General features: G+C 45.6%; 1 protein-coding gene across 1 annotated transcript in view; it reads left to right on the forward strand.

The window, feature by feature from the left end:
• Positions 1-13479, forward strand: part of LOC147607513 (tobamovirus multiplication protein 2A-like) — a 75049-nt gene that overhangs the window by 1536 nt on the left and 60034 nt on the right. The gene's annotated exons all lie outside the window — the stretch shown is intronic.

A 13479-nucleotide genomic window follows, 5' to 3' on the forward strand; every position in this document is an offset into this window, starting at 1 on the left:
ATCCAACACAAATTAGCTACCTAATCAAGGTTAGCATATGCGAGGCAAAGTTACAAATCACCTTAGGAATGGTGCTACTTGTCGGTTGAGGATCTCTTGGATTTGGAGCTACTAAGTGGAGGACCATTTTGGCCCAATGGGGATCGATTGTGTGGTTGCTGTAGTTGGGAGGCATGGTGGTCGTGGTGTGGCTCTAGCTGTTTTAATGCTATCGAATTTTAACATCGCTAGGGAGGATCGCGGGCTCTCTCTCTCCACGCCTGGATGCGCCCACCTCTCCCACGCTGGTGTACCTGCTCCTTGACGCCTTCTCTACGCCTAAATACAGTCGTCTACTTCCCACGCTATTGTACCTGTTGGCTGCCCATCAGTACTTGTTGTACTTGCTGGCTGTCCACGTGTACCTGACAGTACTTACTGGCTGTCCACGTGTACTAGACAGTACTTGCTGCACCTGCTGGCTGCCCATAAGTACCTGCTGTACTTGCTGGCTGCCCATAAGTTCTTGCTGTACCTGTCTTGTGTACCTATTGGTTGCTTTGTTTACAGTAGCTGAAGCTTCCCTTTTGGAGTACAATACAAGGGAAATGGTCTTCATTATTGAGATTTGAATTAAAATCCATGCCAGCTTTGTGTAGGTAAGTTCTTCTCCAGTTGCATACACTCTAGAAGATCAATGGGAAGAGGTTTCTCCCATGATTGCCTTGACCGTGCCCTCATTTATAGAGGAGCCAGTGAAGGTGAAGAGGGTATGAGGAAAAACCAAGTTCAAAGCTTAATTAGGAGCACTGAGAAATGTTTCCTCCGCGGTGTACACTGTTGCCTGCGTTAGTACGGGCATGCCCGTTTGTGCACGGTCTTGGAAGACCAGTGAAAGGCAAGTGTACACCCAGTGAAGGTGGGAACGAGCCTGTGATTTGAGGCTACTCCGACCAACACTTTCTTCATCGGTTTGAACCAGATCTGTTTGGTTGTTTGCACTCCCTAATGGAGGAATTTGGCCTTTTTAGGCCCATGACACTTGTACAAATATAAATACTCCAAGAAATACAATAAGTATTTAGTGGGGGGCCGTCCCTTTCCGGTCCCAGTGCTGGTGTCATTTGTATTTTTCAGTGTTTCTAGTGTTTGTGTTGCCGATGTTGTTTCCATTGATTAATAATAATTAGATTAAGTGTTCTAAATATGTGTATATTGTCTTCCAATCTGGAGGCCTCCTGTAGGGAGCGGTCGCAGTAAGGTTGGGTCGTTTGATCTATTGAGCTGCACGGCTTTGTGGAAGAGTTGGAGGAAGTCATGAGTGTAGCGATGAAGCCAAAACAAACTGCCTTGTGCTATGTTGAGTGACATTGTGGTTGACCTTAGATAAATGTTGTTACAACTAAAGGCCACCATGTGTGCTTGCAGCACATGGAGAAGGGATTTGTGAAATGCAAGAGGTGGTCGCTATGCATCTCTCTTTCTCTCTTAAGTCTACTATTAGAAGAGAAGGAAGGGTAATGTGCCTAGTTGCCATAGAGATGGAGTCTCTCTCTCTCTCTCTCTATATATATATATATATATATATATATATATATATGTATATATATATATATATATATATGTATGTATGTATGTATGTATGTATGTATGTATATATGTATATATATATATGGAACTCTATTGTGAAGGAAAAGGAACCCTTAATCACACAAGCATTCTCCTAATTGCTCCTAAATTATATCATTGTCCTAATTACTAATCAAGAAACCATTGTCTTAATTCTCGTCCCAGTGGCGCAAATATGATATTGAATTTTAACATATCTAGGAAGGATCATAGGTAAGTAAGAAATCTGTTACATACCTAATACTAGTCCTCAAGATTAGGACCTAATTTGGCAAGATTAAGGGAGCCGTGAGATTAAGAAAAGCAAGTTGATACAGGTGGCTAGGGTTCATTATTGACTGGATGGTTATTTATAGCAGCAGGAGACACTATGTAAGTGACTTATGGGTTATTATGGCTTGGCAGTTGGTTTGTGCCTGGACTAAGAGTTGTCATACTCTTGTTGTGGACATGGTGGATCATAGTCTTGTCAAAGGGCTTGTATGGGCATGCATTGGTGGTATGGTACACGAGGGCTAATTGGCATGGATCTATGGGAGTGAGTCCTAGCCCTTGGCTCTAGGGAGGTATGTGGATGCGGAGCATGGTTGGGAGTGAGGTCCCAATCCGCGTGCCCTTAGGTCCATGATGACTTTGGCATGCCTGGGTTACTCGAGGCCAAGGAGGCAATCATATAGCATAAGTGTAACTATTTGGCCCTCCGAGCTCTTTTCATATGATGGAGCTCATGCCCGGACACATGGACAAGTTGATGGATACATGGGAACAGGGTTCCTAGAGCTGGCACAAGAAAAAGCACTAGTCTTGGTCAAGATAAAAGCCACTTTTCCAAAAAGCAACTCTAGGAAGAAAAAGTAAGGCCTTGAAGCTACAAAAGCACAAATCAAGAACTTTGGCTACTTTTGACTATTATTAAAATATTTAGAAGAGAAAAGCAAAAAAGCAAAGCAAAAGCAAGGCATGGCAAAAAGTAAGGGATCCCTCCTCAAGTATATAAGAAGGTTGTACCCTCTTGAAGAGATCATCGTCATCACTTGTGGAGTCAAAGTGGAAGATTTACCTTTTGAAGAACAAGGAGCTTCATTGCTATCATCATCTTCCTCTCCACCTCCTTGTGCCACCCTGCTCTGCCTCAAAACCGTCAATTGAGTCCCTACCGTCGCTTCAGAGCCGCCATTGCCGCTTGAGCAACTGTCGTTGCCGCCCGAGAGCCATCCCCATCGGCTCCGTCGGCTGAAACCGCCACCTTTGTCGGCTGAAACCACCACCTCCATCGGTTGCGTTGCTTGCCGCCCAAAAAATCCGTCGTCGCCACCTTGAAAATTGTGTCGTTGCCGCCTGTCCTTGAGCCACTGTTTGTGGTATAGCATTGTTGCCGCCTTGAGTAGCAATTTTTTTCCAAAAATTTCAGCACAAGGGACTAATATTTGGGGTTACATAACCACCACCTTGGTGTTAGCCCTATTTTTTGAGATTCTTTTTTTGGATTGGGGTGTAGAGTTTCTTGTGGGATTTTGTGAGCAACAAGAATTTGATTCATACCTTGGTACTAGCCCAGTGTAAGACTCTTGTGGGTCTTCCTAGTGGTGAGCGAAAGATTAATAATGACAAAAAGTAACACACAGGGGCTAGGGAAGTAGGCATATTTTTCAGCTTGAGGATATTGAAGAAAGAAAGAAAGAAAGAAAGAAAGAAAGATATATTAACGTCTGCAAAAGGCCAAAATTGGCCTATGAGACAACCAAGTAGTACAATGATGTTCCTCCAGCCATCAAGAGGAAAATGTGGAGTGAGAATAAAATGTACAAGTATGACAACACGACCATAGGGGACTCAATGGTGGTGTACAAACGAGAGGGTGTGGATGGAGTAAACTAGGGCTACTAATGCATCTCTATATGCTGAAGGGGTGATACAAGTATGATATATTATCTACTCCTAACTCCATCTAGTCCCATAGTCTGGGTACAATATGTCATACATCCGATTTTAGGATGACGCAAATGTCTGGAACATGCATCCTGGATCAGAGCGAAAATGTGCCAGCTGCTCCTGGACCTCCTGCTGGTGTCGAGACCGGATGGCCGCGATCTCTCTATGGTATAGCCGTGGTGTATGGTAGCCGGCTAGTCTGGGTCATCGCCTAGCTCGAATCTCCTTCGCTCGCTGAGATGTCACTCCCAATGTGTGTGGCTGGGCTACTGGTGCCAATCTTTGGAAGAAGTCAGTCAACTGGGACTGTCTTCCTCCGCTATGATGTGCGGGTGTCTGAAGTAAGATCTCCCTGTGTCTCTGTAGTGCTAGTAGTAGTCTGCCTAGCTGTCTCCAGGCAGCCCAAATATAGCATCAATATGGTGGGTATGGTCACACATGGAAAGGGGATGGTGAAAGGTAAGGTAAGAAGCATCCTGTCCTTTCTAGAAGGACGTATGGTGGATACATGGCTAGGGGATGGGTAAGCAAGCTCCTTGAGTAGGTTTTCCAAGCAGGCTTCTTATTAATAAGGTCGAATGGACTAAGGTTACAATTTGCACATATAAAGGTGTCCGAACGGTCAATTACATTGGACCAAAATTCACCCTTCACAAAAATCACCAAAAATAATTTGTTTCTAAAATTTTAAAATGATTCTTATTTTTCTTTGATTTCTTACTAATGTACCATGTTCAACTTGAAATCAAGATTTATGGCATAACTCGTGATAATGACCAGCTTATGAATTTTTCTAGCTTTTTACCTAATAAAAATTATGTTGTTTGATATTTACCACAGTGTTGCCTTGTAAAATTTATGAAATAACTATTATTATATCTCTAAGTCTCGGAATTCGACAACTTAAGAATTTTTAACTTGCTACTCGGGCAAAATTCACAAGTTTCATTTTTACTACATAGGTACATAGTAAAAGAAAATGACTGAGATCTTTATTTACAGAGAGGGAGGGACCTTACATCCTTTCTTGCTAAAAAGAACGAGCTGTCCTCAGCTTGAAAAATGGGGATAGGCGTGACGAATATCATCAGCCTTTTCCCAGTAGGATCCTCTAACGGCAAGTGTTTCCACTTTACTAAAATATCTTGGAGTACTCTATTCTGAAGAGGCTTTGACTATGAAATCTGAGCATATGGTTAAGATATATCTTGCACAAGTGTTCAAGCATCATGGAATGCCGAAGTCCATTGTAGGGGATAGAGATCCCAGGAGTACAAGTATCTTTTGGTGGGCCTTGTTTGACAATATGGGCACCAAATTGGACTTCTCTTTAGCTTATCACTCTCAAACAGATGGGCAAAGCGAGGTTGCAAATTTAGCTGTGTTGGATCTCTTGAAATGTTATGCGGCGGATAAAAAATATCTTGAGAGAAGTACTGATTGCTTGTAGAATTTTCATACAACAACACGGTGCATGCATCTACAGGAAAGGCCCCGTTTGAGATTGTTTTTGGGGTAAGGTGGTTTTGTCACCCATCCTTCGCACAAAGGATGAGATATTTGCAGCTGATGAGTATGTAAGAGACTTGGATATATTGCCTTTGCTCAGGTGCGGGCAACCATTTCAAAGAGAATGATTGGGTATTGCTGAAATTCGAGAAAGCAAGACTTCCAAAGAGGCCTTACAAAGAGGGTGCATACCCTAAGGTTGCAACTAGGTATTATGGGCCTTTTCAACTAAACGAGAAGATCAAGGAAGTGGCTTTCAAGTTGGTATTGCCTAGTCATTGGCATATACACAATACTTTTCATGTACGTCTCCTTTGCAAGTATGTAGGGTCGGAGCCCAAGGAAGTATGTAGGGTCGGAGCCCAAGGAACCGGTCATTGAGGATCCACATGAAGTGGATGAAATTGAGGAGATTTTGTAGCTAGAATAGAATCACAAGGAACACAAGCTTGTTGGCAGGCAAAGTTTTCAGGTGTTACCTTGTGAAGTATCTTCCCATCGCTGCTAAATGGGTAGATGAAGAATTCTTTAGAGATTGCCCACACATGCTTCAGACGTATTTGGATGCTTTTCAGTTGTGGACAACTGTCTAGAAGCCTGCGGGGGAGGGGGGGGGGAGATGTCACCATTTGGCCACCCAACTGGTCTACCCGTACTTTCTCATTCTGTATATACATTGGTGTCCATGGTAGTTGCATATGTTGGGGGTTGATGCCACTCATGTGATACTGGCTTTTCGTTGGGACGTGTCTTGTGCATCCGTTAATCTTGATGCTTATAGACATGTATATTCTCATTTAGCAAATATATGGGTAGATTTAGAGCGGATTTTGCAGACCTACAGGCTCGCGAAAGTGTCCAAGACATAGCCCAATGGTTGGACACCTTTTGGGTATACTTTGGACACAAAATATGACGTTTTGGACAATGTTTTGTGGGAAAAGTGGGCAAAACTGACTTGATTACGAATTCACACCTTTTTCCTATAAATAGGATCATTAGGCATTCATTAGGATCATCATTCAAAGATCAAGAGGATCCATTTGTCAGAGTCTGCAAGGTAGCAAGGACAGAGTGGTGGATGGATCAGCAAGAGCTTCACTTGTTTGATTGCAAGAAGAGGACCACATGGATCTTTGGTATATATCATGAAGTTGTGAATCAGCAAGATCATTTGTAGGGGGTTGTGAATCAGCAAGATCATTATATGTATAGCATGTTTTGGCAATATATAGTAGATTAGGTCTCTCTCTCCTTCTCTTTTGTCTTTGCTAAATATAGGATTAGCATTAATCTTCTTTGCTTAGCGTTAATCATGAACACGCTTCTGCAATGCATGTTACAATGGTATTAGAGCTTAGGTCATCCTAGGATTGCCTTAGCTTACGTTTTGTGCACGTTTAATTAGGGTTTTTGAGATTTGGGTTTGCATTTCAGGGTTTGCAGGTCAAAATTAGGGTTTTTATATTTTGCATGTGGTCAACCCTAGCAACAATTTTTGCAAATATGAGAAAGTGAAAAAAGCAAAATAAGGGTTCTCGTTTTTAGGGTTTCAGTCCATTTTTGCATGTTGCATAGGTTGCATGTAGGGTAGAATCTGCACAAGACTTAGCCTAGGTCTAACTTGGGTAGGAATGTTTTTGCTACTCCCTCCACCAAAACCTCACCTCGATGGAGCGCAATGATGCTTGGAAAGAAGAGTTACAGCGTGAGTATGAGACTATGCAGAGTCGTTGGAGACGGGAAGATGAAGAGCAATACAAAAGGGAACAAGAATGCCAAGCCTAGTATTAACAAATCATGGCCGAAGGACCAAGGTGAAGGAGGAATCACCTTGGATTGTGAAGCAGTTCAAGATTGGGAGTGTTGACGCAACGAAAAGAGAGATGCTAAGACAAGAGTTCTTGGGAGACATGATCGCACAAAGAGCTGTTTTCAAGGAGGTGCCATTATGTGAAGAGAAATCGGTAAAACCCAAAATTGTGTATAGGGGTGGTCAAGGCCCATGCATGCCCTTTGCCTTGGTACACTCATTGACATGTGCATGACATGCTCATGTATCTTCTCAGGGCTAATCCAGAAGGGGCAGCTAGAAAAAGGACAAGTAGAGTTAGGATTTTGGAGCACAAGGCCAGTGTGGACTTGGAGCAAGGCTGGAGGGCATGAAGAGGAAGGCTTGTCGGCTGTACGAGAATTAAGCAAGAGGCTGTCGGCTGCATACAGGTGTGGTCGACTGAACTTGAGAGCAAGGCGGCTGCTGCAGGCGTTACTATTTATGGGAAAAAGTGCCCAGTCGGCTGGTCCGACAGCAGTCGGCCAGCTCAGCTTTGATTCAAGAAGACTATATAAGGGCACATGAGCTCATTGATAGATTTATTCACTCCCATAAGGAGTGGGTCCTTAGGGTCACTAGACTAGGACTGTTTTGGTGATGTTCACCTTTTCAAGAAGGCAGCCTAAGGTTGTATATTGTAAGTACCTTTTTGTAACATGAGAAATATATTGATTTTCCAACCATATCTCTCTCTCTCTACTCTCTATTCATGTTTGCGTTTTTGCATCAACATGTTCTCAGTGGTGTTTAGGGCTGAAAGAAGACCCCCAGAGCTTCCGCGTGTTACATTGGTATCAGAGCATGAGGCTCAGCAAAGTTAAACACTGATTCAGTCCCATATGATGGTGTACAAGTCCAAGGTACATGAAAGTACATATATACGAAGCCCAAGGCAAGGAACACAAGATTGGGAAGAGCTCCCAGGAGGTTTGTTGGTGGTGTTCCACAAAGCTAGAGGGGATGACAGTCCTGTGAGCCAGATAGGTTTTCGGGCAACGGTCCCAAGGGAGGATGATCCTCCAAGGGGTGGAGTGAGAGTGCCAGACTTGTTTCTCAGGAATGAAGACCAAGACGGTGTTCAGAGTCAAGGCAGGAATGGATTGTGGACTAGATGGAACAAATGCATAGATCTTATTTTGTGACAGAGTGGTTTTGGAGACCGGGCTGGGCTTTCAGAGAAAAGGGTTGCCAGGGATGGATGGATGACAGAGGGACTTCGGGAAAAGATTGGGATAATGACAGTCATCCAAGAACAGGTTGGAATCTGTCAGAATATGCAGCGGAGATGATGACCAAATCTGGGAACACAAGAGCAAAAACGCAGGCAGAAAAAACAGCACAAGAGAGAGACAGATGTAGGCGTGTAACTCTGCTCTATATACACAAGAAGATCCCGAATATGATACAAATAAGGCATGGGGGATGAGGACCTATATATACCTCCCTGGAAGGGCAGTCGGCCAGCACTAAAGTGCCCACGACTGAAGAAAAGAGGTCCACGACTGCATAAATGCAGTCGGCCAGCTATCTGATGCCCACGACTGGTAAAAGGCAGTCGGCCAGCAGCCCTGAAGCCCACGACTGATGAAGATCCAGTCGGCTAGCACTGGGGTGCTCCCGGCATCATCTGGCAGCCCTCCTAAGCCTCAGAAAAATGGGAAAAAATAGGGGAAAAATACGGGGAGTGAGGAAAAATGATAAAACACCTCATAAGGGCGGGCACACCCACAACAAAGGCCCTGGTGTATAAAATTGGACAGGAGATGACTTCTAACACCCCCTCTCAGCTCCTGGCTGTGTAACCAACCGCTGGGAGCTGGGGTGCCGCCTGAGCAAATCCTGAGAGCGACTTCGTGAAGAGGTCCACGGTACTGTCCTCCGTCGAACAGAACTCCAGCAAGATGTCATCAGCAACGATCTGTTCACGAACAAAGTGCCTCTGGATGACCATGGGTTCCTCCAGTGGAAGCCCAAACCTGCCATGCAACCTCCTCCTACTCCGTAAAACTGCTCCTGGGCCATAAGTAGATCCCCTCGTGTCCGGATCTCCTCCCCAAACCGAGTCACTCCAACCGTGGAGTCGGACTCCATCCAACAATCCCCCTCCTGTGTACAAGAGTCCATGATCCTTCGCATGCCGCAGAAACCACAGGAAACGCGATCCTGCCTCACAAAGAGACATCTGCAACCAAGAGCTCAACTGCCTCATCAGGAAGCTCCCGTCCAATCCGGTGTCCATCAACCAGATCCATGAACCATACAGCTTCTGAATCACAGAGACATCACACTGCTCACAAGGATCAACACCTGTTACGGTGCACAAACAAGTCCTGGAAGCCTGATGAAACCTGTCAACCACCCCCTCTGAATCCGGAACCACAAAGCCTGGAGAAACCACCTCCTTCTGCAAGTAAGCACCTGTCACCTGCCTGGCTTTCCGAAAGGTCCCCGTGGAAAGAACATCCTCAACTACTGGAAGTTCTATGTCCCGAACACGACGAGACATCAGAGCATAAGTGACCTGTTCAGCTTCCTCTGACTCACGAACACAAGAACTACCAACATCAGTACTAGAAAGTTCCTGCCAACTGCTGCCATCTACTGGTAAGCTATCCACCACCTGGTCTCGGAAAGCTCGCACTTGCAGCGTATCCACACCTGAGTAGCTATTACCACACTGCCACTCATCACAATCTTGAGGACCTGGGAGAGAGAGTGCTGAAAGCCTGTATACTCCATTCTCCACTCCACCTTCCCAAACCACTTGGCCTGTTGCTTTGTCCCGGAGAGCAACAAAATGCTCATCAAACTCCACCCGTACGCCAGTCTTGCAAACCTGATGCACTGACAACAGATGAAAACCAAGTGCCGGAACATACAACACCTGGGAGGAATGCTTCCCCCCTCTGCCATCGGGAACAATCTCCAGCCTGCCCTCACTGTGAACTGGGATAGTGGATGTATCACCAGTAAGAATATGACCAGAACACCTGCAGAGATCCTGTAAACCGGAATGGGAAGGAGTCATGTGCCTGGAAGCACCACTATCGAGAATCCACTCCCGAGTATCCGTTGCGGAGAGTCCTCCAATCTCCTCCCTGCATGAAGAAAATGAAGCATCTGTGTCCATCACCTCCAGGTGCACAAAAGCCGGAGTCTTCATGATTGCCGAGGAGTCTTCACCCTTCTCGGTCTTCCGCTTGGGACACTGCCTCCAGTAGTGGCCTTTCTCGCCACAATCATTACAGGTCCTCTCTGCCTTCAGTTTCTCGCGGTCAGCGTCGGACATCTTCTCAGAAGACTTCTCCGATGAAGCCTTCCCCTTGCCCGAGTTACGGCCTTTCGACCGTTGGCCAGTAAAGGCCTCCGAACCTCCACCCTGAGGAGGGTTCGTGAATCGTTCCTCCTGGTCCAAGACCATGGGCACAAGCTCCTCCCACGTGATGGTGCTGAGCCTGCCACCACTGGTAATCAAAGACGAGTAAAATGCTGAGTACGAAGAGGGCAAATGTGACAGCAACGTTATGGCCATGTCCTCTGACGATATCTCCTTCCCCAGCCTGAAGAGCCTGCAGCTTGTTAATATGCTCCCGCATCGTCGACGACTCTGCAGGGCTCATAACCCGCATCTGTACTTCCAAGGAAATCCTCTTCATGGGCGATACCCTGTTGTAAAGTGAGGCCAAATGCTGCCATATACCTCTGGCCAGCGTCATGTGCTTGACATGATTGATTACCTGTGGTGTGCAGTTGAGGAAAATAAACGAACGGACCCTGGCGTTGACGCGATCCCACATCTGCGTCTGGGCCTCCCGGTCCTTTCGGGTTGACGGTAACTCCCCTTCCTCTACTTCCGGCCGTGGAACACCAACAACGACGAAATCGGCGAGATCGTAGGACTCCAGAACGGATTCCATCATCACCTTCCATATGCCGTAGTTGCTCCCGTCCAACTGACGGTCCACCGGGAACGTGGGGAGTGTCGGGATCTTCACATGTCTCTCGGCCATCTCAAACAGATTTGCCATAGTGGGGATGTACTCTGAAAAGGGTGGGTGGGTGGGAACAAAGAAGAACTAATACCTGCAAGTGGCTGTCCAGCAAATCAGCCCGCCTTCCTCTTGCTTCTCCTCTTCCCGATCAGCCCAAAACAGTCCACCAATCAGCCACAAAACAGTCCCCCTCTTGCTCACACAAATCCCAAGACCTAGCTAGAGCCTAGGGCTCTGATACCATGTCAGAATATGCAGCGGAGATGATGACCAAATCTGGGAACACAAGAGCAAAAACGCAGGCAGAAAAAACAGCACAAGAGAGAGACAGATGTAGGCGTGTAACTCTGCTCTATATACACAAGAAGATCCCGAATATGATACAAATAAGGCATGGGGGATGAGGACCTATATATACCTCCCTGGAAGGGCAGTCGGCCAGCACTAAAGTGCCCACGACTGAAGAAAAGAGGTCCACGACTGCATAAATGCAGTCGGCCAGCTATCTGATGCCCACGACTGGTAAAAGGCAGTCGGCCAGCAGCCCTGAAGCCCACGACTAATGAAGATCCAGTCGGCCAGCACTGGGGTGCTCCCGGCATCATCTGGCAGCCCTCCTAAGCCTCAGAAAAATGGGAAAAAATAGGGGAAAAATACGGGGAGTGAGGAAAAATGATAAAACACCTCATAAGGGCGGGCACACCCACAACAAAGGCCCTGGTGTATAAAACTGGACAAGAGAGTCTAGCAGAGGGGATGTCATGTGCATGACATGCTCATGAACCTCTCAGGGCTAATCCAGAAGGGGCAGCCATAAAAAGGACAAGTAGAGTTAGGATTTTGGAGCAGAAGGCCAGTGTGGACTTGGAGCAAGGCTGGAGGGCATGAAGAGGAAGGCTTGTCGGTTGTACCAGAATTAAGCAAGAGGCTGTCGGCTGCATACAGGTGTGGTCGATTGAACTGGAGAGCAAGGCGGTTGCAGGCGTTTCTATTTATGGGAAAAAGTGCCCAGTCGGCTGGTCCGACAGCAGTCGGCCAGCTCAGCTTTGATTCAAGAAGACTATATAAGGGCACACGAGCTCATTGATAGATTTATTCACTCCCATAAGGAGTGGGTCCTTAGGGTTACTAGACTAGGACTGTTTTGGTGATGTTCACCTTTTCAAGAAGGTAGCCTAAGGCTGTAGATTGTAAGTACCTTTTTGTACCATCAGAAATATATTGATTTTCCAGCCATATCTCTCTCTCTCTACTCTCTATTCATGTCTGCGTTTTTGCATCATCATGTTCTCAGTGGTGTTTAGGGCTGAAAGAAGACCCCAGAGCTTCCGCGTGTTACACTCATTGGTCATGCTTTTTTTGTTTTTGTTTTTTGCCTTTGTAAAGAAAATCTAGAATAGCTGGCAATAAGCTTATGTGTCCAGATGAGTGTTGTAGTTTCAGTGTGTATGGACATGTTCTTGGATTCATCTAGGTATATCTTTCACATGCAAATTTCACATTGTGAAGTTTTCGTCCAAGTTGCGGTCAGTTGATATTGTGTTAATTCTTTCTATCTTTAGTAGTGCATATGCCCTATCCAACTACCTTTTTGTTGTAATAATTCTTTCTATTTGTTATGATCCCTTAGTGCTAGGCTTCATTATGACATCCCCACTAACGTCATCAGTGCCCTGCATCTCTGGAGCTTTGATAGAAACTCAGTACATACACCTTTGTATGAATGTATGCTCTTATGTGTGTGTGTGTGCGTGGTGTGTGTGTTTGTGTTTGTGGGAGCATATATTGATACCAAGTTCTACACCCGCTATTGGGCACTGATGACGTTAGTGGGGATGTCATAGTATCGAGTCCATACTATGCATGATGGAGTTGATGGTTTATTGTCTTGTGGATGACTACCATGAGGTTATCAATTGCACTTTCTTATAAGGTGAATTTGGACATGTTTTTGGATTCATCTAGGTATATGTATGTGCATTTTCATCATATGTATAAATATAGCATATGCTTGTTGTGTGTGTAATAAATGATGACAACACTTGTTGGTGACTCTCTCAACATTATATTGCACTCAGAAGCTCTTAATCTTGGTGGTACACAATGGCGGTGATGGTCGGGATCATGGTGCTCAAGCACTAGGGGTGAGGCCTTTGCGAACCATAAAAAAGCTTAGGCAGTGGGACTTTTGGTATGCCTTATGGCCTTGCATGTGACCAGGGGCTAAAGCTATTAAAGTTTTTATTTTAAAAACAACCAAGGTTTAAGCCTTAGTCAAGGCTTGGAAGGAGGCCAAGCTGGCTGATGGCATGGGCTAGGGCAATGCGGCAATATAACTCTTTGAAAAAGGCAAGAAGGTGGCTGATGATGTGTAAACGGAGCAACTGGTCGACGGAATGGCAAGAGAATGTCTTTGGCAAGCTATGGGTGTCACAGCACGTCTGCAAGTGGTATGGGAAGGTACACGATTGAGCAAGTCTGGGGATGGCACACAGGATGGAAGAAGGTGGGATGGCTGCCAGCAAGACAAATGTGGCAAGCTTACTTAATATACATTGTACGTCGTAGCCACAAGCTAACATTAAATAAACAGGACCCTGAGAA

This window comes from Cibotium barometz, chromosome 55 (assembly GCF_041138505.1).
Source record: "Cibotium barometz isolate CiBa-2024 chromosome 55, ASM4113850v1, whole genome shotgun sequence".
Taxonomy (NCBI): Eukaryota; Viridiplantae; Streptophyta; class Polypodiopsida; order Cyatheales; family Cibotiaceae; genus Cibotium; species Cibotium barometz.